The sequence below is a fragment of the Dromaius novaehollandiae genome, chromosome 2 (assembly GCF_036370855.1).
Source record: "Dromaius novaehollandiae isolate bDroNov1 chromosome 2, bDroNov1.hap1, whole genome shotgun sequence".
Lineage (NCBI taxonomy): Eukaryota > Metazoa > Chordata > Aves > Casuariiformes > Dromaiidae > Dromaius > Dromaius novaehollandiae.
In genome coordinates this window covers 153,074,917-153,097,160 of record NC_088099.1, presented here as the reverse complement: position 1 = coordinate 153,097,160, position 22,244 = coordinate 153,074,917, and the positions used below count along the sequence as shown (strand labels likewise).

The following is a 22,244-nucleotide window of genomic DNA, read 5'->3' as shown; positions in this document are numbered from 1 at the left end:
TCCAGTGAGGATGGAGTATTAATTCATTCCATTTCTTTAAAAAATTTCAGCCTAAACTGGGGATACTGGACAAGAAAAGGAACCTCAAAGCCAACTTCTCAATTTTTAATTTAGAAATTGATTTTTATTCCTTCTAAATTCACTCTCTATAAATATTAGTTTACATTTTTGCCAGATGGTCAGTGAAATTAAGGACTAAGTTCAAATAGATAGATTTTCCCTTAAAACTAACATCACTGAGTCAAATCCCCAGCCAGAATTTCTGGAATCACTAACTATGCTCTCCTGGTGCCCTTACTCGTTAATCCTCCCCACCTCTCACCTGTGGGATAAATGCTTAATTCTCTCCATCAATTACACAGGGATCAGAAGGAGATTAGCATCACTAAACTACAGCTAGCCCTTGGGAATATTCCCTGAGAGTCTTAACTTTTGTCTTAAAGCTAGCTGAGATGAATTCTGATTTTGTATATGAAACAAGGGAACAAGAAACACTTCATTTTTAGAAAATAAAACACAGTACTATTGCATGTTGATTCAGAATAAATAAAACAATGACAATATTCTGGCAGGAAACTCTTAACCTGGTCGGCCAGCAGCTGGCACGGATACCTCGCAGGTAAACAGTCCAGCAGCACACCATTTACCTCTCTCCCATCCAGAAAATTGTTTTTGTATCACATCGTGGGTTAGTGTTCAGTCCCCAGGAGAGAGGTGTGCTCATTCAACCTCTCTCAGGTCTACTGGGAAATGTTACCTAGTGCCATCCTCATTCTCCATCATGAAATTGTACTAATTTCAATTTTATATAGTGCTTGAAAGAAAAGGTGTAACTAGATTTCACTTAATTTTACTCTCATAAACAAGGAGAGGGGGTTCTTCCTCCTTGAAGCTCTATCCATCTGTGTTCTTGCTAAATAAATTAGGCAAATAAAACTGTCTGGGCCACTGTTCCAGGAGAGCCACAGATGGGAATAAAGTCCTTCTTACTGTTTAAAACTTGAGAACTTAGGTTTTAGAATCACAAACCTGTACACTCAAACATCTCTACCAGCAATAGGCAAATCAAGAAAGAGCTATAAATTCATGTGACCTTTTTAATTACTCATACCTAATCCACAGAACCTGAGTCTGAAATACTGCATACTTATAGTGTCCTGTTTGCAACAATTCTAAAGAGATAAAAAAACTGTTTTTCAGACAAACTTGAGAAAAATCACACTGCACTTACCAGTATTCAAAAAGGAAAAAGAGAAAAGGCTGAATTTCTCAACAAATTAAATAAATTACTGAATTCTGGCCAGAATGAAGACATTTATTTTTGGCAGTGTCTCATTTGGATATTTGAATGCTGTGCTTTACATGAAGAATATGTATGAGTATGTACAAATGAATAACCCTATGATTAAATTGTGAGTGTAGATTTTCAGTAGGTCTAAATCTGTTCACTTGGTCTTAACTCACTCTGCTTGAAGCTGGAGAAATATCCTGAGTAAGTTGCTGCAACTGAACTGCAAACATAAAGCTGAACAGACTCTACATTTAGGACCAATATTTGTATTTCAGACATATCATTGGTTTAAAATGCAGCAGAGATCATGCTCTGAACACAGAACGCAAAAATCCAGTATCTGTGAGAGTCGCTCATTAATAAGAGAAAGATTGGAAGAAAAAAAATCCCCTCAATACAGAAAACTGGAAGACTGACTGGAAGAAAGGACAAGGATTCTTTTGCCTGCTATTTAATTACTTTCTCTTCAGGCCAGAAGATTTCCATATTCCCTTTAGGATCTGGTCTGCCATGCGAAGGCTACTGATATAGTTCTTTAAGCTTTGACTAAAGAAATTTTTTCTGAATTCCGAAAATCTAAGATGGAAATCATGTGCAGCTGGGAACTCTAGAGATTTAAAAGTGAGTATTAAGTATGGAGGTATTACTGCCAGCTTTATATTTTCATTTGTTATTATTTTTAAAGTCAAAGACTAGCATGCACCAACATGAGTCCACCCTGAGAAGACTGCACAACTGCTTCATCTCTTAGGTTCATAAAGATGCTTACAGATTTGTCATTACACTCATACATTTTATTACAGCATTTACAGTTACCTCTATTTCCCGTCTGTTTTCAGTCCCACTGAACACTAATGGTAGCTAATGTCTGGAATTCTGACAAATGCAGAGGTCAAATAATTCCCCAGAAAGGTTCCCCTGTTGCAAAGAAAAATGAGAGAAGGAAGAATGCTACAAACAGCTGAGCTGTAGTTCAGCTGGCAAATTCAATCAGTCTGCTTGTGGGATTAGAAAGGATTTCTGTGCCAAAGACAATAAAAGCTAGAAAACCATTATTTTTACAGAAACAAAGATACATATTATGGGGTTTGGATATGACTACACCAAGAAGGACTGAAAGGTAATCAAATTTTGGAGATAATAAAAAAAATAGCAGGAAGTTTCTAACATACAGATGTGAAGTTCATTGAAATTCAGTGAGAAAACATAAATAAATTTTGGCAAAACTATCACATACATTTTGGAAAAGTGCTAATGAATGCATACAAACAAAAACTGTTCAGAAGAATGGTTCCATCCAGCTGAAGTCCTTGCTGCCTTCAGTTAGAGTCTGTGGGCAAAGAAGTCAGTAAAAAATGGCAAATGTTATTTCCAGCACAACATAGCTGCAATAGAATATACCTACAACAAGCATTCTAAAGAAAAATATTTAAAATTCAGCACGGTTGCTCATTTGTATATTGCAATCTGTTGCTCATTGAAATAACCCATGCTGAGGTTGGCTAGGAGCTGATCCAGGGAGTTTCCACACTATGGATAACATAATCAATCAATGAAATGCAGTCTTGTGGACTTAGCAAACCAGACTGGTGAACTATGGAGGGACCCAGCTGACAGTATAATATTAATATCATTTTTTTGCTTTTACACTGCTGTATCCTGTACAAATTGTTATAATTTTATAACTGTTCTTCTTTTGTATTTCATGAGAGTCAAGTGGTCATGTATTAGACATCAGACATATATTTAATAGGAAATCAGTAAGGCTGTTATCCAGGCCTTCTAATTTTACTGGCACCATTCTCAACATTTTCTCTGCATATTGCAGAAGGAAACAATAGCAGTATATAGAGCTTGTTTATGTTCTACGTAGCGTCCTCTAAACTGGAGAGATTTTCCTCAGTGTTACCTCATTACAAATGAACATTTTTTATTCTTAAACAGAAAATTTAATTCTTCTCTGATCTCTTTTTAAGTTTATATCTTATGAAAGTGAAATATACTGCAATGAACATAGGGATTTTTTAGGTCACTGAACAGCTATCATTCATATGTAAAAAAAGATGTCTGTATTTTAAATGTAACAGTTCATCAGTCCAGTATTTCCATGATGTCTTAAAGGAAACCACCAAATGCCCACAGTAGCGTATTTTTTTCCTTTACTGTCCACGAATATGATACGTACTGATGCATTTTTGAGACTTTATTCAAATACGAGTATATCTTCTGCAGTAAAAGCTGCTCCTATGTTAATTATAAAAACGTCAGAGCTTTTACTAAGGAAATCAGTATTAGGGAAAACTGTCTAATGTCCACAACATTGTATTTCTTTACTTCATAGTCTGAGGGAATGAAGGATGAGAGTCATTCTAAAATCCATGGGTTTTTTTGTACAAGAATCTTCAAAATGTGCAGGCAATAGGAACCTAATATCCCATTCTCTTCAGTTATCGAAGTACACTTCTAACTAAGATACTCTACACTGTAGTAGCACGATACCACCATCTTTCTGTGAGTATCTTTACCAGACATATTGAAATCATCTGAAGTCAATGAAAGGACTCTCTTTTTCATTGCTGACTTTGGATCAGGCTCAATACAATTTATTTCCATTTTTCTACCATTTCATATATCCAGCTTAACCTCAGAATATGACTGATTTCATCTAACATTAGCCTTTAAACTGTTAGGTATTTAGGTGCCTCTATAGTCAATTAAGACATCTGTCTGGTATATCTATCACAGAATGAATAGTCTGTTGTGTCTCGCCCCTAACTACTGATGAACCCCAGAAAGATAGGTATATGTTGCTAGATTAACAGGTAAAGTTGGATTATGTGAATCCCATTCTATCTGTCCATTTTAATATCTTCTTTGTAAAAATCTAGAAATTGCATATTTGCACCTCCTAAACATGGACTCCAAATTTTGGATCTCCTTAGTAGAGTGCACACTGGTGATAGACCTACAGTAATCCAGAGGATTCTGTGAAGTGGGTAATTCACTGTATGTGCAAAAAAGGACCTTATTATTTCTAAGGATGGTCTTTTCATTAATATGTTAGACAGAGACTCAAGCTATCCTTATATTCACAGACAGCTCCACTGAACAGGAAGAGTCTTTTGTTGGTCTTCTGTTTTTAAAGCAGAATGATTTAAAAGACTTTCCCTTCCCTCTTTCCATTTCTTTTTTAACTTAAAGCTCCTTACAAATTCAAACCCTTAGGGTTTTTTTTGCATTTTTGTTAATGCCTATTAAATTAGAACTAATCATACTCACTCCTATGTTATCATGAATAGTAGCTTTGGCATATTCTGTTTCTTTCAGATATAATTTCAAAATTAAGGTTAAAAATTCTACATTTATTCATTAAGATAAAAGTTTTCTCTTATCATTATATTTTCTCTCACTAAAGCACATCACTAATGTACTTCAATTTCAGAACAATATATATATTTTCTTCTTTTTTTTCTTTTTTTTTCCTTTTTTTTTCAGAACCATAAGGATGAACACGTATTTTCTGGGATCACAGCAGCAATTTTCAAATGATGTATGAAATGGAAAAATCCCAGTTCAGGGTGCAGACAGAATATGGACAGTATTAGGCATTCTCACTTACACTATGCTTAGTTGCCGTAATGATCAGTTCAAATACAACCAAAAAAAATCAGGCATAAAATACTGTCAAGGCAGAGCATGCAGGGGAAAAAAAAAAAAAAAAAAAAAAAAAAAAGAACAAGAAGCCAGGACACTTAAGGGTAGAAAGCCCAATTTAGTTATAAAAAGACCCTTACTAACCTAAGTAGACTTTGGATCCAGTGATTCTATCAGGCTTCTTTGGAGCAGAGAGTCATTTTTTTTCCCCACTTCCCTCAGACTTCTTTCTTTGAACCTTTAAAGCACCCTGTAATCCTACAGCTTTAACTCCAATGTTTCCAACACCACCAGAGAGCATCTTTCAAATCCCCTTTGTATACTTTCAAACCATAAGCAATAAATTTTCATGGAAAATCACAGAATCATAGGAAAGCCCAGCTTGGAGGGGACATCTGGAGATCATATGTCCATCCTTCTGTTGAAAGGAGGCCTTAGATTAGCTATGGCTCTGTCAAGCCAAGTCTTGAATTTTCCAGTGAGGGAGATTTAAAGCACTCCACTTGCCAAGTGGATGCAATGCTCTCCAGCAGTTACCTCTCTGTGTGCGCCTGGTGTCTGCTGGGACCTGCATCTTGTGCAAACTTCATTGCTAGTAATAACATGACAGGACAGGACATACAGTCCTGGAACCAGAACAGACCACATGAAATCAAATGTTTGGCCTTTATTCTTTGCATTACACAGGTCAGTGATGTTGATGCACCCAATAAGAACCATCATTGAATTCAAAGTAATTTGGATGGGTTCCAAACACATAGGATGATCCTGAGTAATAATCAGAAAATCTTGGTTCTTCTCAGGCTTTGTTAGGTTGCTGGTAAGAGGCCCCAGGCTTTGCTTTCACTCTGCAAGGCCTGAGGAGTGGGAATTGTCAGGCTTGCTCTGAATGAACTGATCTTGGCTTGCCTGGGTCTTGTTTTAGCCAGTTTTGCTGAAACAGCAATTGCCTAACAATCAGGTGACTACTCATTCTAGCTATAGTCTAGGTTTCTGCAACTATAACACCTCTTGTTATAATAATTTTTAAAATTGTAAAATAATTATTTTATAATAATTTAATAATTTGATAAAATTCTGTAACTAACAGATCTTAATAGCAAGTAGGTTTTTATGACCCTAGAATAAAAATGCAATGTACAGAAGCACAGGTGTAAGATGATAGCAGAGGCCTTGAAAGTGTGGGCATAGGATGAAACCAGGGACTCCAGCTGACAGGTGCCATGCAGGCAAGCGTGGGGCTGCGGCTGGTGCAGCCCATAGAAGAGGGGTTGCTCTGGGGCGCTCCCCAAGAGTCAACAAGCCCGGGGGGCCTCAGGGCCGGCACCACCGCACCGCGGAGTTGCTGCAGCCTGGGGACGCACCCTCTAACGAGCCCGTCAGCGACCAGAGCAGACCAAGGAGAAGTGGCACCCTCTAAAGAGTCCGTGAGCGACCAGAGTGGACCAAGGAGAAGTGACACCGCAGACCGCACCACAAGCACCACAGGCTGTGGAGCCATTCGCGGCAGAAGGGGCTGCCAAGGGGCACGCTGCTGCCCACCGAGCAGGGCTGTGGGCTGAGCACCGGGTCACCTGCCTGAGCATAAGGGACTCCAGCCTATAAATAACTCAAAAATGGTACATCCTTGCGCATTTAAGGAAGGCAGCCCTGGGTAATGGATAAAACTAGTTTTACCCACAACAAAGAATAAGTATCCAACATATGAAAAGCATATCATATATATTGAATTGGGATATAAAGTGGAACTGAGCATGAATGAAGAAAGAACAAATTGTGGTGCCTGGTAGAAAATGTATGAAAATAATCCCAGGCAGACCTTGGGGGGAGCAAGAAAAAACACCCATTAAAAGCGTCATACTCTTCTTGGCAAAAAACTCAGTTAACCAATGACTCACCTGAAGTCCTCCATCTCTTTTTCTTGAGGAAGACTAGCAACAATGTCCTTTGGATGTCAGGGGCAGTGCAAAGGTAAGCATAAAACCAGAGAAAAGGTATAGGTACTGGGAAGTGTGTGTGTAATATTTTAACCATATTATCACTGAAAGTTTTTCCCTTTTTCTGTAATAATTTAGACTATAAATGTTTGTATCATTGCAATGGAATTAATAATAACTTTTTGATTAGACTGTTAAGCCCTTAATTAATCTAACAATAAATTTAGCTTTGCATATTATGTGTTTCTTAGCCCATATTAACTGCATAAAGTGTAGTGCAACACTGTTAAAAAATTGAGTATGTTTTGTCTTAAACTACATCTTTTTCTATGTTTTAATTTCATTCAAAACCTGCTTGAAAACTGGTGGATTTAAAATTTTTTTTCGGTTAAAATATTACAAAATATTTTAGAAAAAAATTGAATTATTTAGGTATGCAGAATGGAATGCCTTGGGCTAGAGCCATAAAGAGAGATTTATTGAACAAACAGTCCCTTTAGGGTTCTGCCTCTATACATAGGGACCACTGGCATTCAGTGAATTCCTACCCAGCTGCTGCATAATCTTAGTAGGAGCCAAAAAGCTTAAAATTAATAATATTGAAATACTCTAGGCACCTATAATTCTATTCCTGGGTACTTGCAGAAGTGCATACTGTAGAAGCTTAGATTATAAATGGATGGATACCGATGGATGCATACAGGATCTTTAGGAAGGACAGACCAGGAGAGTGAGGAGGCGGAATTGCTCTTGCTGTGAGAGAGCAGCTGGAGTGCATGGAGCTGCCTTGGGATGGATGTTGAGCCAGCTAACGTCTCACGGGTCAGGAATAGAGGGCAGACCAGCATGAGTGGCACTGTGGTGCGGTCTGCTACAGACTGACTGATCAGGAAGTAGATAAGGCTAGCTGGAAGAAGCCTCACTTTTGCAGTGGTTCTTGTGGAGGACTTTAGCTACCACAGTATCCACTGGAGGGAAAACACAACAGGGCACAAGCAGTCCAGGAGGTTTCTGGAGTGTATTGATGACAACTTCCTAACAGATGACTGGGGACCCACCAAGCGGAGACACTTTGCTGGACCTCATACTTACAAATAAAGACAAACTGGTACCAGATGTGATGGTCAGGCACATCCTTGTCTGTAGTGACCAAGAGACAGTGGGGTTCAGGTTCCTGAGAGGAGGCAACAAAGCAAAAGGCAGGATCACAGCCCTGGACTTCATGGGAGAAGACTTTCAGGAGAGAAACTTGCATATGCAATGTCTCTAGTATTTTTCTCACTAGCTCAGAAGTTAAAACCTTTCCCATGGTTATCAGAAACTGATGTTTAATTCTGCCTTCTTGTAGGTTATTAAAGCATGCTCTTTCATATATCAAAGCAGTGTTCTAGCACCGGGCTACAGAGTGGTCTGAGGTGGTGTTTCCTTTAAATCTTTTGCATAAACTTTTCTATTTACATATACAATGAAAACGGTTTAGTGAGAAGGAATAGATAAACTACCTCCATAGGCAGTAACTAGGGCGTTCTCACAGACAAAGGATATGCTAGGTAAGTGCTGTAAGCAGTAAACAGTAAACAAATAGGAGTGGCTACACATTTACTGTTCATTTTGAACATTTATCTGACCTTGGTATTAACCCTGAAGAAACAGCTAGGAGACTCTCACCCTCTGTGGAGATACCTCAGGACACCCCTTAAGTTAGCGAAGATCCCACATTCTTTCTTTCTTATGTGGGTTCTGTGACTGAGGACTCTTGAGAACACATTTCAGGGCTTTGCATGTCACCAGGTCACGGGGAACTCAAAAGTTATATAAAACAATTAGCTATGACAACATCCCACTCTCACATTTCTTTCTCTTTAACATTTGCCACTAAAATACTGGATGAATGCAGATCTGTGAAGTTAAACACAGCTAACAGTGGGCTAGGACTAAATGAGTTTTGGAGTTATCAGCTGTGAAAAGATTGAAGAGGTAGGAGCCAAAAGAGTTTCAGAAGGACAGGCCTTAACTGCCCTCTATTTTGTTTAAGCAACACCATTTCAGTATTATCTAGTATAATTTGGATCAGTTGTAAGAATATCTTGTGGCATTCAGTACAACTGACAACAAAAAGTGAGAGGGCATGACAACTAACATGCCAAAATCTAAAGCAGCTTGGACCACAACAAACTAGTATTAAAGAGGAAAAGTGTATACCTAGCCCTCTTCTGTGGAATAAAAGACTAGTCTTATCCTTGGGGTTTCAATGCTGTGGACAGAAGGTTTATGTGGTCATGGAGAAGTAGGTTCTTTTACTTCTTGTTTACTGACTTCTTCATTTTTTCAAAATATAGATTTTTCTTTTTAGGAAAAAAATAGATTATTCTTTATGTTTTAAAGTAATACATTTGTGTGTTTGTTTATTGCCTCCATACACGTTTTACTATGAGATCATCAGTCCAAGAAAGATAGAGATTCAGTTCCAAATCAAAACACTTACATTTTGCTATCTAAATCTAAATGTCTCTATACGAGTTGAGTGCCTAAGTGCCCATGACATTCAGTACAGAGCTATCAACAGAGACTAAAGACAGATTCAGATCACCTTAGAGTAGACACCTATATTTGCTCAACCAAATTGCTCTCTAAGGTCTGTTGACTGTACTGATTAGATTTCCATTGACATAAAGGAGCCCAGACATCTATCTCACATGTGAATACCTAATTTCAGTGACTGGAGTCAAGCCTGGGGATGAATTACGGGCTTGATATGGATGTACAATGCATGTTCTTCATTACACCATTTCTGAATTTTTAGTAAGATCTTAAACTAGACTTACTGTAGTTTCAAACCATGCCCTTTGTTCTATTGAAAACTTCCATTTTATCTGAACTCTTTGAAAATCCTTTTTTATTGTTGAAGACAGTATCTAATTTCTCTGTATTTGATTTAAACTCATTCTCATATTCTCGCCTTAATTTTGCAGTATTTCCTCCAAACTTACTTTATTTTAAATTTGGAAAGATGTATTCTTCTAAGTGTCAATCAGAGAAAAGAAAAGTAAAAACTATGAAAACAGCCAGGAAGCATATTTCCCTAACATAACTGCTTTTTTCAGTCCCGTTAATTTTTATTGTACTTCCATTATATATGACTTGCATTACTATTTCTCTGGGAAACAAGAACTCCTACTTTCTCTACCACTTGGCTGAAAGTAGAAGCAAAGGAGTTAACAATAGCAAAAAAAAAAAAAAAAAGAAAAGAAAGAAAAAAGAAAAATACAGGGGTCAAACTAAGCTTTTCTATAAAATCATTCCATGTCTTTAATACAAATGAACATTTTGTACCAGTTCAGTTATATGAATATAAGAAGAGCCAGCTGGGTGGGGAATATGGCTGCTGGGGTTTTTATTATTAAAGAGGTGGAGAGAAAAAAAGGCTCTTACAGTAATTTCATTTTCAGTTTGAGGGTGAGGTTAGTTACCAGGTGGTCCTGGATGATGCTGAAAACACAAGTGGCAAATAGATATCAACATTAAAAGGCTTCAGCATATAATGCTGGTGCTACTACTGTATTCTGACGGCTTGCTAAAAAGATTAAGTAACAACCTTTAGGTTGAGTCAAAATCCTATTTATATAGTATCTGATCCTAGCATCTGTGCATGGTTACTTATAAAATTTTAAGATCTTGCTGTTTTCCCATTAGGCACTTCATAACCCATGTATTTTAGATTTACTGTTAAGCTACGCCTCTTCTAGGCTTATGCATTTTGTGAATACCTCTATACTGAATGATCCAATTATAAGAGGCAAACAGGGTGATGGCAGCGTTTTATTTTCCAGCTGACTACAATTATAAAGCAAGCTACCTCCTGACATTTAATAGACTAGCACTCAGACGAAGGATGGATTGTTTATTGCATAAAACATTGTCTGATTTCTCTCCAATGACATTTGGGGTATTTTAACATTTACAATATAACTTTAAAACTTTTAGCACATTGTGAAAGCAGAATCAAGTCATCTACAATAAAGATGTGGCTCTGCTCTAGTTCACAAAGCACCTATTTCATTAAGCTGGCTACTTTTTCTGTCAGGTTGAAATGTAATTTAGCATCTTTTATTTTGTAAAACAAACTGGCTTGTCAAAGGTGCACAGTAAATATGGAATTCCGTGATTTTATTTTTCAAAGAGGAACTGCACAAAATTTTATTGATATATGTAATGGCTTAAAATCTTCCAAAATGACAGAAATATAATTGTATTATTAATCATATTTATTTCATTCTTTTAATACAATCAGAGGCTGTAGACCCAAACTTCCCTATATGGTACCAGACCTTACCTGTCTTAGGTTTACACTGTAAAGGAACAAAAGCATGCAAAATTTGGAAAAGTGGATTAAAACAACAAACTATAAGCCTAATTCTGAAGACATGATTCATGATTTTCAAAATAATCAAGTTCCTAAGTTTATATTTAAGCCTGATGAAATCAGTAGGGGCTGCTAAGTGTTTTATTTTCAGGAGCTCTTATCACCTAAATAGATTTCATACAGATGACTTTATATATAGATGACTTTCTATGGATTTTAAGAATTTATTTTTAGTTTGGTTAAGATGTGCAAAAGTAGTATGTATGAGAAGAGTACATATTGATTTTTGCCCCCGATACTTCCAGGAGCTAAAAGACTCTTATGTTCAAGGTGTTTCACATTCCAAATCTAGCGGTTTAATTTAAGTAACTGAGAAGTTTATGACTTTTTCTATGATAAATGTTATTTCTATTTCCTTCCTCTTGGTTATAGCTAAAGCTGTGATTTGACATGGATTTCTTTTGGCCATAGTACAAGCAGTAACCAGCCTCCAAACCCTCCACCCAGTCTTCCAACAGCTGTGCTCGTGGGAATGTTTCGGGGCTCCAGAAAAGCCAGATGAAAGAACTAGTCTAGGTTGAAAATAACTCAGGTTAAGGTGGGGGGAGGAGAGTGGATGGAAACAAAAAGTATTTTTAAATTGAATCAATTCCCTAATATAATTCCCCACAAATATCTGTACCACTGCAAATAAATGGGGCAGGAAGTGCCATAGCAGCTGTAAAGGCAGAACTGGAACTGGTTAAAAAAATCTGTGTCAGACCATACCCTGCCTGTAAAAGGTTCAACCCTTTGTGGCAGCCAATTGATTGCTTACTTCCCTTGGTATTTCAGCCTTCCAACAGAGGACTCAATAGTACAACCTTCACTCAGGCTAAGTGGCAGTTCTTGACTCAAGCTTTCATACTGAAGTGCCACTGAAGTCGGTGGGAATACTTACGTCAGGAGTTGCCACGCTGGCGCGTTAAGGATTATGGTTTGCTCACAAGCTGCTCAATCAGCTGATATTTCTGGTTCACAGAGGCCTCCAGATCTCAGGGTTTGGTTTTGTTTTAATTTACTAAACACATTCGAGTAGATACATCTGAGAGACAAGCAAAATTAAAAGAAAATGTGAAGAAAGCCAGTGAATCATTCACCTTACCCAGTCAGCAGCACAAGAAGTGATCAGCATCAGTATTAAAAGGCGACAGCAGTAGTAGTCATCAAGAGCTATAACATATCTCTCTACTTATTTTAATAGTGCGTTATCGTTAGAGTGCTCCACTCCAGATGAAGGGGACTCCTCAAGAAGGACCACTCAAGAATCACGCAAGGAAAGAGGCTACTTAAGGTTTATTCTAAAGGAGACTTTAAGAATGAGACTTCTTAAGATATACAAATCATAATGAATTCAAAGCCACAATAGTTTATATCACAGAATTATAGAACATTTCCATTTTTCCTAGTGCTTTAGATTACTTTGCCTCTGTGACCTGAGGATAGATGAATTTAAACAGAGGACTGACTTCTATTGAGCTAACACTGGAAGAAGTGCTAGATGCTCCTTCTTGCAGTTACTAGGCATTTTCCATACAGCCAATAACTTAGCCTTACTCTTCTGCCTTAAACCATCGACACACTTTTTCATTCTATCTTGTTACAGTACATAAAGGATAACAAGAAGAACATTTTTTTCAAGAAGTCTCTGCTTCTCTTTCAGGCAAAAAAAAAAAAAAAATAGATTGGCCAAATCCACAGAGCTGGCCCATTTATACTTACCTGTGTTGGACACTGCTGACAATTTTTGGTGAATTAAACATTCTTAGAGGTATATTCCAATTCTTGGTTTAATCTGAGTCATGCTTCCTGAACCACTGATTTGTCATCAGTCAGATTCATGTCATCCTGGAAAACGAATGTGATATGCCTCACAGCCACAAGGAGAGGAGGGGGCAGGAAAGAAATTTAGGCAAGCAAAAAGGACGAAGAATAAAGAAGATTAAGGGCTGTAAACACATGGGAGATAAATACTAGAAATAAAAGGACAATGTTGGTGGAAGAAAAATATTAGAAATTGGGTATCAAATAAATTCATATTTTTAATAAATGTATTTATTGTAAAAATTAGTCTAGAAGTTAAAGGGGTTCTAATTACTAGAGTAGTGAAAATATATGAACAATCTTTCAGTGAGAATGCAGGAAGAAGGGAAGGAGGAGGGGGATGCAAAAATTACTTTAATGATAAACTTCAATTTGTTTGTGAAATGACTTGTATAAATGGGTTATCTATCACAGCAGATGACTGAAAGAGCAAGAGGTCTTTGCAAATTAAATGTTCTAATGTAATCAGCACAGAAGAAAGGGAACACAAATAAATTCCATACAAAAAAGTGAAGGTCCTATGACCAGTTTTAAAACATTTTTTTGGTGTTTCATTCTGCAAGCAACCTCATTGCACCAGATTTTCTATTACCATACAAACATGAAAATGTTATTGAACGGATTAGATGAAAGAGAACATTGTCACTTCCTTTCTTACTTTAGTGCAACTTAAATGATAAAATAACTAAATTACAGTTCAATCAGCATTTGAGGAGAATATATACCTTTGAATATGTTGTAAATAATTATGGAAATCACAACATATTTCAAAAAGAATGGGAGGAAAATTAGTACTGGCTTTTATAAGCTTTTTTATGAGACTTGGAAAAATGTTAGGTCTTCATTTTTGACACATTTGGAATAAGCTTTTATCATTTTATTTTTTTTACCATCACAGGATGCACAATATTCCTGTAATGCCTTTACACAGTGTGGATTTTTAGACCACTTTCAATGCCCATATATTTAAGAGTTTAAATGCACTTGCCAGTTAAAGCCTGAGTTCATGAGTTTTGTGACAAAGATATAACTGCTGTAGATATTTGTCAGCGAGCCCTATCGAGCCCTATGGCACATTTCCATAAATCCCTTTACTTCCATTTCAAATTAGAACAAGTTTGCACTGGGAATTAAATGGAAACTTTGATTCAGTTTCAAACTAAAGCAGTTTAAACTTTAGATTAATCAGCATAATAAATACAAAATGAATTATTTGTTTATTAAGTCTAAAACACAGAATGTTGTATCCTCTTTTTGTCCAAAGGAAATATTTTGTAGAGCTTTGAAAGACAAACAAATGCAATTAAAAAGAATGACAACCTGAAGTCTTAATTATGGAATGTTTCTAAATTGCACCATCAGCGGGGTAGATGTTGTGTCCCAAATGCCTGATTTCCTCTCTGGGCTGTGTGCCATACTTGGACTAAATTTTCCATTAGGTATTAGAGCCATAGCCTTCCACTGACATGAGTTTTCCACAGCGGGCTCTGGAAGTGCTTGATGAATAGTTTTTATTGTTATTATTTTAAGTAGAACGTCCTTAGTTTTAATTTTTCCCTCCAATTTTTTTTTTTTTTTTTTTTGGTGAAAAAAGTCTTTAACTCATTCTCATATACACATAAGTTGCATGTGTCTTATAAAACTATCAACTGCACGGATTCAGTTGCTGCATTCAGTCCATTAGGAAACTAATGGGATCGCTTTTGCTTTCTTTGCCTGAGCACCAGGTGCCAGGAAAGGTTGAGTTTCTTCAGAGGATGCTTACTGTTTCCATTTGCCCCGAGGTGTAACGAGCAGGCTGGTTTGCTAACTCGAGCCAGCTCCAGCCCCTGCTGCAGACAAGGGACATGCTGCATGTTACAGCATACAGCGGGAAATAAGCTAAGCCGCAGAGACAAGAAACAGGTACGAGGGAGGCAGAAAAACAGAGCGAGGATAGATCACAGCAGCTCTAGTTAATTAAGCAAGCGCTAAGATTTCACTGACCCTCTGCATCGGTGTGGCCAGCTGCTCGTGAGTCCTCTGGCGTGCACCACATTGCCGGCAATGCCTCAGGAAGGCTTTTCCGTGGTGCTCCTCCTTAATTCTCCGCCAACACGGGGTCTCTGCCAGTTCCTGATCACAGGATGCAAAGAAGGATAGTGATCTATAATTCACCCGTTTCCCTTTTCTCCCCTGCAGTTTCCCCGTTCCTCAGGGAGCCTGCCGCAGTGCTGAGGAGACCAATTACTCCAAATCCAGTGGAGGTCCCAGATGTCCCCAGGTCTCAGTCTTATTCCAGGTGAACACTAGCAGAAACAGTGAGAGATGTGTCAGAGTAAAACTCATTGTGCTTGAAAAGAAAGTTAGGATTTGGCCCATTTTTAACTCCTTAAAAATTAATCCTTGGCTGAACTGAAAAGGGCTGCGAATTCAAAAATATTAAAAATCAATACGGGAGGCCTTTCTATCTCTAAAGTACCATAAGCAAAGCTTGATACCTGAAATTAAAGAAGTTGTTATCAGAGATCACCAGGGAAATCAATACAAGGAAACAATATGTTTCTAACAAACATAAATAAATTTCCTTGGGAAGGGATTAAAATAGAGTCTGAGTGACTTCAGGAGATATTTTAGGTTGTTTATTGGAAGCCAGTGATAAAGCTGGAAAATATCATTACCTTTTAACTGAAAAAGGCAAATGTGGTGAGCCAGATTGCCCCTCTGATCTTTAAAGTATTCTCTGTTTGAATATACTGCAGTGAAATTAAGGGGCTGATGAAATAATCCAGTTTGCGCACATGACTCAACAGCTTTGCATCATTTTTTCCCTTGCTTTTTAAGATTGAAGATTTGTTAGAATCTATTGTTAAGTTTAATCTGATATATATTTCATTTCAAAGACAATATGAATTGATTAATAAATGACATTTTTGAGATAGAATTGCCTGGTACTCAATATCAGCAAATCATGCCAGCACCAGGAATAAGAGATATGAACTTGCTGATGATCTACTATACAATCATTGATTGTACTTCTATAAAATGAACACAGTTCACTTACAGTGCTAAAACTTTTGGGCTATTTACTTAATGTCTTTTTGTTGATCAAAACTGCTTGCAGTTACTGTTGCCGACACATAAGCCTGTTGCTTAAGTCTGAAAATCTGAACGCTACATTTCTGATCAGAGGCATTTTATTACCTGTGTGAGCTCTGCTATATTCAATAGATGTTTATGTCTCTTTGTCAGTTTCTTTTCTTATTAATGAAGGTTCAGTTCTGAGTGAAGACATTCAAAGATTCAAAATTAGAAAAGTTACTTCACTAGATTTCTGTAGGGACCAACTGAGCAAATGAATAAGGTGGATTTTGCTTTAGTACTAATCTTGATCGTCTTCTTTATCATACACCAATCGGAAATGCACAACAGTGTGGGGGTTAAGGATTTTCATTTGCTACTTCTATATATTACACAGTAGTTACATAGGGCCAGCAGCAGCTTTTAGAACCTAAAATTATTCAGTGGTTGTGTAACATGGCAGTGTAGAGCTTTAGAAAATGTAGTCTTGAAAACAAAAATACTATCTTTCAAGATGCATGTGAGAAGAGAGTGCAATCAGATAAATTAAGTGAAAATTTTTGATGTAGAAAAATCCAGTCATTTTCCAGTCTGCTGTTTTTCATCTCCAACTACATAATTCTACACACTTTATTTTCTTAGATGGGACTCACTAACATATTATTTCACCTTTCACAATATTCCTCGCAACATCACAGAAGTACTGTATGGTGGGCAGTATCATCATCTTCATTTGCAGATGAAGAATTAAGATAATGGAGACAAATGATGGGTCGAAGGTCAAAAAAGATGTCTATGACAAATAAGGCCTTGAAATTTTGTCTCCAGACTGCTAGACTTCTATTAGGTAAGCCTTTTTTTATAAACTGAAAGCAAAGTTTTCATTCTACTGTCTAACGATGATAACGTCTTTTCATTTCAACAGTATGTTCAGACACACGGAAATTATACCAGATCTTAACTTGCTTACTGATCTATGAGCTAAATGCATGAAGATTAATATTTTAAATTTAAAGAAAAAACTAATTCTCTTTCTCATTCTTTTTGCTAATAATATTTTTAATATTGTGAGTGCTATTATGCATTGAAGAGTTTTGACAGGTTGCTTGAGGAATTTGCCTGTAAAGATTCCTCAAATCTTTATATTTTGAGAAAGACAAAACAAAAGTTTGCTTGAAACTGGCAAAAAAGAATTTCAACTGAAGTACAAGAAAGCTATGCTGCTGCATGGAATAAAGTGAAATGAAGAGAAGACAGGCAGCTTAAATTACAAAACAGACAACATATCACCTATCAAAAAGAAGAAAACACATCAGCAGAAAAAGAGCTGAGAATGTGGATGTTTTGAAAGAAGTTCACTTGCTGGAATTTGCCATCATGAAAATCAACATGAGACACAAACTGAGGTTCATTCAGTTTCATTTAGCATTGAATAGCCATTGAAAAGAGGATGTGAAAGTACAATCTGAAAACCACGACTCCTGCTAAACATCAAATAGCCTGCTCTAGTACCATCATAGAGAGCTATAACAGTCCTGCAGATAAAAAAAGGAAATATAAAGGTGTTAATACATAGAAATGAGAGATAAGGGAGGCTGAAGAGTTTGATAACAATCAGAACAGCACTCCAGGAGGAAGAGTCAAAGAAAGAAAGGAGTATTTCCCACAATGAAAGAGGTAAAGTTTGTATGTGCCCTATAGCAATGCACTAACTTTCCCTACGCACATACAGTATTGCTTATAAATTACAGTATCAACAGTAACTATAGATAGTCTTATCAACAAAATTTAGTCCCACTCTTAAATCTCACTTTCCTTCTCTTTTTTCCCTCTAAAGCTCAGAATTGTTCAAATCAAAGTTTTGAGTGTTCTTTCTTTTTAATTTTCCATTCTTTCATGTTTCCCTTATATGTATGAAAGACAATTATACAGAAAGTGAAAATGACTGATGGTAAAAGTAAAGGTCGATGTAATAGATTGCTCAATTTCTTGATGTTGTGACTAAGGCTTTTTACTAGCATTCCTCTGCAGTCACTAACATCTCCATTTCATCTCCCTTACAGCCCTTCATAATACAATCATTTGTTTCTTTATTGCTAAAAGCACAAATTGAAAAATATTTTATTTTGGACTTCTCCCAACTAATTTACTGATTACATTTCTCCATGTGAAGACAAATGCTTTAAAAAGATGCCATTTCTGTCTTTCACAACATGCAATACAATACAAATAAGCTTTAGTTTACAATAAGCCAGAGCAAGAATCCAGAGCTGAACATCAGAGATTAGTTCAGTCCTCTAGATGTTTGAATCCAAAATATCAAAACCTAGGTCCCAACGGCTGATAAATACTAATTTCTTCACTAGGAAGTAGACAATTAAGACTAAATCTTGCTTATTATTGTAGAGTTTAGAGACACACTGAGAAAATTCTTGTATGTATTAAGCACTGAAAAACAGAATAATCACTGAAAAGTTCTAGTCAAATAGACCAATACTTTCTTTTTCTTGGGTGAAAAAAAATAATGAGTGTTACACTCAAAATCTTGTCGTAGGCAAAAAGTAACACACTTTATGTCCAAAGCCAAGAATTTATTCTTAGTGGAATTAAAATCGTAACAGTTTAATCCAAACACAGCAAACATAAAAATACATCAGGTCAGAACAGCAATTTCTTCAGGTCCCAGGCTAGCTGTCAGCAGCTTGACTCTGTCTGTGGGTTCCCCAGAGTCTGCCTATGGGCTTTTCTGCTCACTGGTTCCCAGATATTCAGGTTTTCTATTCCCTTTGTTGGCTCCAAAACCAATTTTGCCTTGAATGCTACCAGGTTACACTCCTGTAGTGACCATTGATTCTTCATTGCAATTTGTGTTTTGTCTTTAGAGCCTGGGACTCTTTAGCCCTGTAGCCCAGCAAATACAGGATTGCCATTGCTAGTAACACACCACAGGTTTGTACTGACTTTGCAAAGCCTCAGGAGTGAGGCTTGTTGGGCTTGTCTGCACTTGTTTCAGCCTTTCCACAAACTTTGTTTTTACTTATCTGTAACAGCATCTTTTCTAATGACCAAAGGTTATGCCGAATTTGTTTTACTTTTACTTACCCTTGTGTAGTATAACTGTAGTTTTTACATAGCTGGGAGTAAGGCATAGGATTGTGAGAGACAGGGCACAGGCTAACTATTATCAGCTCAGAGAAATGCAGACATGAGAGCTGGAAAAAAACGGGTTTAGGGTTTGTCCCTAAAGAGAGCAAAGAACAAATATCCAACATACATAAAATGCACTATACATACTGTATGGTTGCAGACCAAAGAAGAAAGATCAAACTACAAAGTGTGTTAAAAAACATAAAAATAGCTCCAAGTAACTCCTAGATAGAGGAGGAGAAAGAAACCATAATGATCAACTTCATACTCCTCAAGGCAAAGGACCTGGGATGCTGATGACTTGCCATAGCCCCTCCAGAGTGAGGCCATCTACCTCAGCACCCAGAGGAGCAATGGAAAAGTGAACTCCAAGTAAAGGGGCAGAAACTACGATGTGGGTATAACAATTTAAACTGTGTTATAAGTGAAATTTCTTCTGTAACAGTAGTACACTTTATCGTAATAATTAAATCTAGACTAACAACAATCTTTTTGGTTATACTGTTAAGATTTCAAATGTATTAACAATAAATTATTGACTGTATATGTAAGGTCATATAAGGCCCATAATAAGATTCTGATACCAGGAAATAGCCTCTGGTATCATTCTGTGTCCACTCACCCATATCACCTTTTATTCAGAGGCAATTCACTCTGCACAGAATAACTACCTATTATCACTGTAAACTAAAGCAAAATTAAAACAAGTTATGTTATTGTTAGGCAATTGCTAACGCAGCTAAAAGAAGATAAGATAACCCAGGCCAACGTAAGCCCAAGGAAGTCCTGAGACTCCTAAACCTGGGGCCTTTTACTAGTAATGGCAAAAATCTTATTTACTGGCCTGCAGAAAATGATTGAATAAAGTCAAAAGACACAAGAGACTCACATTAGTAAAGATAAAAGAAAAAGTAAGAGTAGAAAAGAAGAGTGTGAGGGTAAGGTGCACGGTGAAGGTGAAATGGAGAAAGTGAAGAAAAGAGCCTTGACAGTAGGTGCAACACAAGGAAGAGAGGCCTTTACACTGCAAGAAGTCCACTGTCACCTCAAAATACTATTATTAAATTCTACATAGAAGAGAGCACCATTTTTCACTGTGATTTTTCAGGCTCCAAGTGAAGGTGTCACCAAGCTGCTATCTTCATAGCTGCTGTGTTTGCCATTTAAGGGAAACTTACAGTTTACTAACCTACTTATCATTGTTTATATGAAAAGTTGATTTATTGAAATATGAGCTATTCACATTTAAAATGAGATTAGGAATTTAATTTTTCTATTCACAAAACATATCTTGGATAAGGGTTTTGGTTCAGATGCATTCCTCTGCATTTCTCCAGAGAAGAAATTCAGGGTAAGCAAGCTGAAATAACTAAATGACAAGTTGACCAATTAATGCTATGCTAAATATGTAGGTTTGTTTCAACTTGCACATTAAAAGGATATTTGCATCATGCTAAAATCTACCTAAATGAATACTAGCTTTGCTGCACTTTTCAAGTGTAGCTCAAGGTGCAATAGGGTGCATAGCTTATGCTGGGAGCTGAGCACTTTTCCACTGAAGAGACATACAGTTCTTTGTATGATAAATCATTTCATATCTATTTGGAAGAACTTCACAACCTTTTCTAACTTAATTTAAAAAATCAATATAAAGAGTCAACTGTAGGCCCAAATATTTAAATTGATCTGTCATGTGAAGAGAAAGTTAATCAAACCAAGATATCCCTAAAAGCACTTAAGGTGTTACCACTGAATATTAAAGGCTCAAGCTTTATTCCATCTAGACTTATGCCAGCTTTGCATCAGCTGAGATTCTGACCATGAACCTTAAAGTAACTGTCCCGATCCAATATCGGGAAGGTTTCGTTACGATCCCAAGGACAAGATTAAGACCCTAAAACCGGTCAAATATCATACAACCTTTTAACTTTATTTTCAACGGAGTGGGGAGAAAAGGTGGGGAAAGGCGAAGGGGAGAGGGGAGCAAGGGTAAGGGGAAAAGATAGAGAAAGTTGGAAAAGGAGAAAAGAAACTAGCTACCACCACTCCGAGTCCGATGAAGTTCCGCTGACTCCGCCCCAGATCTTCAGCCATAGCAAACAAGCCCCTCCCCATTCACACAGTCTGCAGTTTTTATAGGTTCTTGCCCCGCCTCTGGGAGGTGCTTCCTCACCTCCCATGCAGATTCGCTGTCATGCGCAGTCCGCCCTCTCGGAACCTTCCAGAAACGGGCTGGGGGCATCTGGGGGTCTCCTGCTCATGCGCAGATGGCAAATGAGTACGTGCGGTTCGTGCCAGACGTGCGGTTCCCCTAGAGGCGGCCTTCTGCCCTTTTTGTGCCCTTTTTCCCCCGTGCAGGTGCACGAGGTTGTTTACCTCGCGGACGGCTCCCGGGAGCGCCAGCGCGGCATTGCCCGACGCGCCTGGGCAGCAGCGGCTCTGCAGCAGCAGCAGCAATGTCGACACAAAACCGCATTTAGTATCGGTTCTCTACAGTAACACTAGGCCAGATGCAGCTTACCTATATTGTCTAAGATAGAACAACACAGAAAAGTAGTCTCCTGGCTCCAGCAGGATGATGCGGCTCTCTTAGGCAGCTACACTCACACCACAACTGATCAGCAAAATGTTTCAGAGTTATTCATAGTGCTTGAGCATGACACCAGCTTTTATCCATTGGCACTTTTTCTTCACCAGCACATCCAAAAGATGAATCTATTTATAGGATGAGAGAAGCATCAAAATATTTTATCAGAATAGTTGCCTGGATCTAAAATCCAGTTGGAATTCAAAATGCCGAGTACTTTTCTGACAAGATGGAGCTGGTGGAGGAAGTGGAAAACTCTTGCACACAGGAACGTTAAGTAAAAGTCCTTACTTGTGAAATAAGACATTAAGTTTTGCCCTTCTTGAGAAGGTTTAAACTCAT

The 22,244-nt window shown here is 37.5% G+C and overlaps 1 long non-coding RNA gene across 1 annotated transcript; it reads right to left on the bottom strand.

Moving 5' to 3' along the window:
- Positions 1-1,087: 1,087 nt before the first annotated feature.
- On the bottom strand, positions 1,088-15,383 carry LOC112994264 (uncharacterized). The gene is made up of 5 exons (XR_003261909.2): positions 15,095-15,383; positions 13,007-13,132; positions 12,186-12,329; positions 7,975-8,056; positions 1,088-2,621 (listed from the first exon to the last, which is right to left on the bottom strand). It is a non-coding gene; the product is annotated as an uncharacterized LOC112994264 (long non-coding RNA).
- Positions 15,384-22,244: the final 6,861 nt, after the last annotated feature.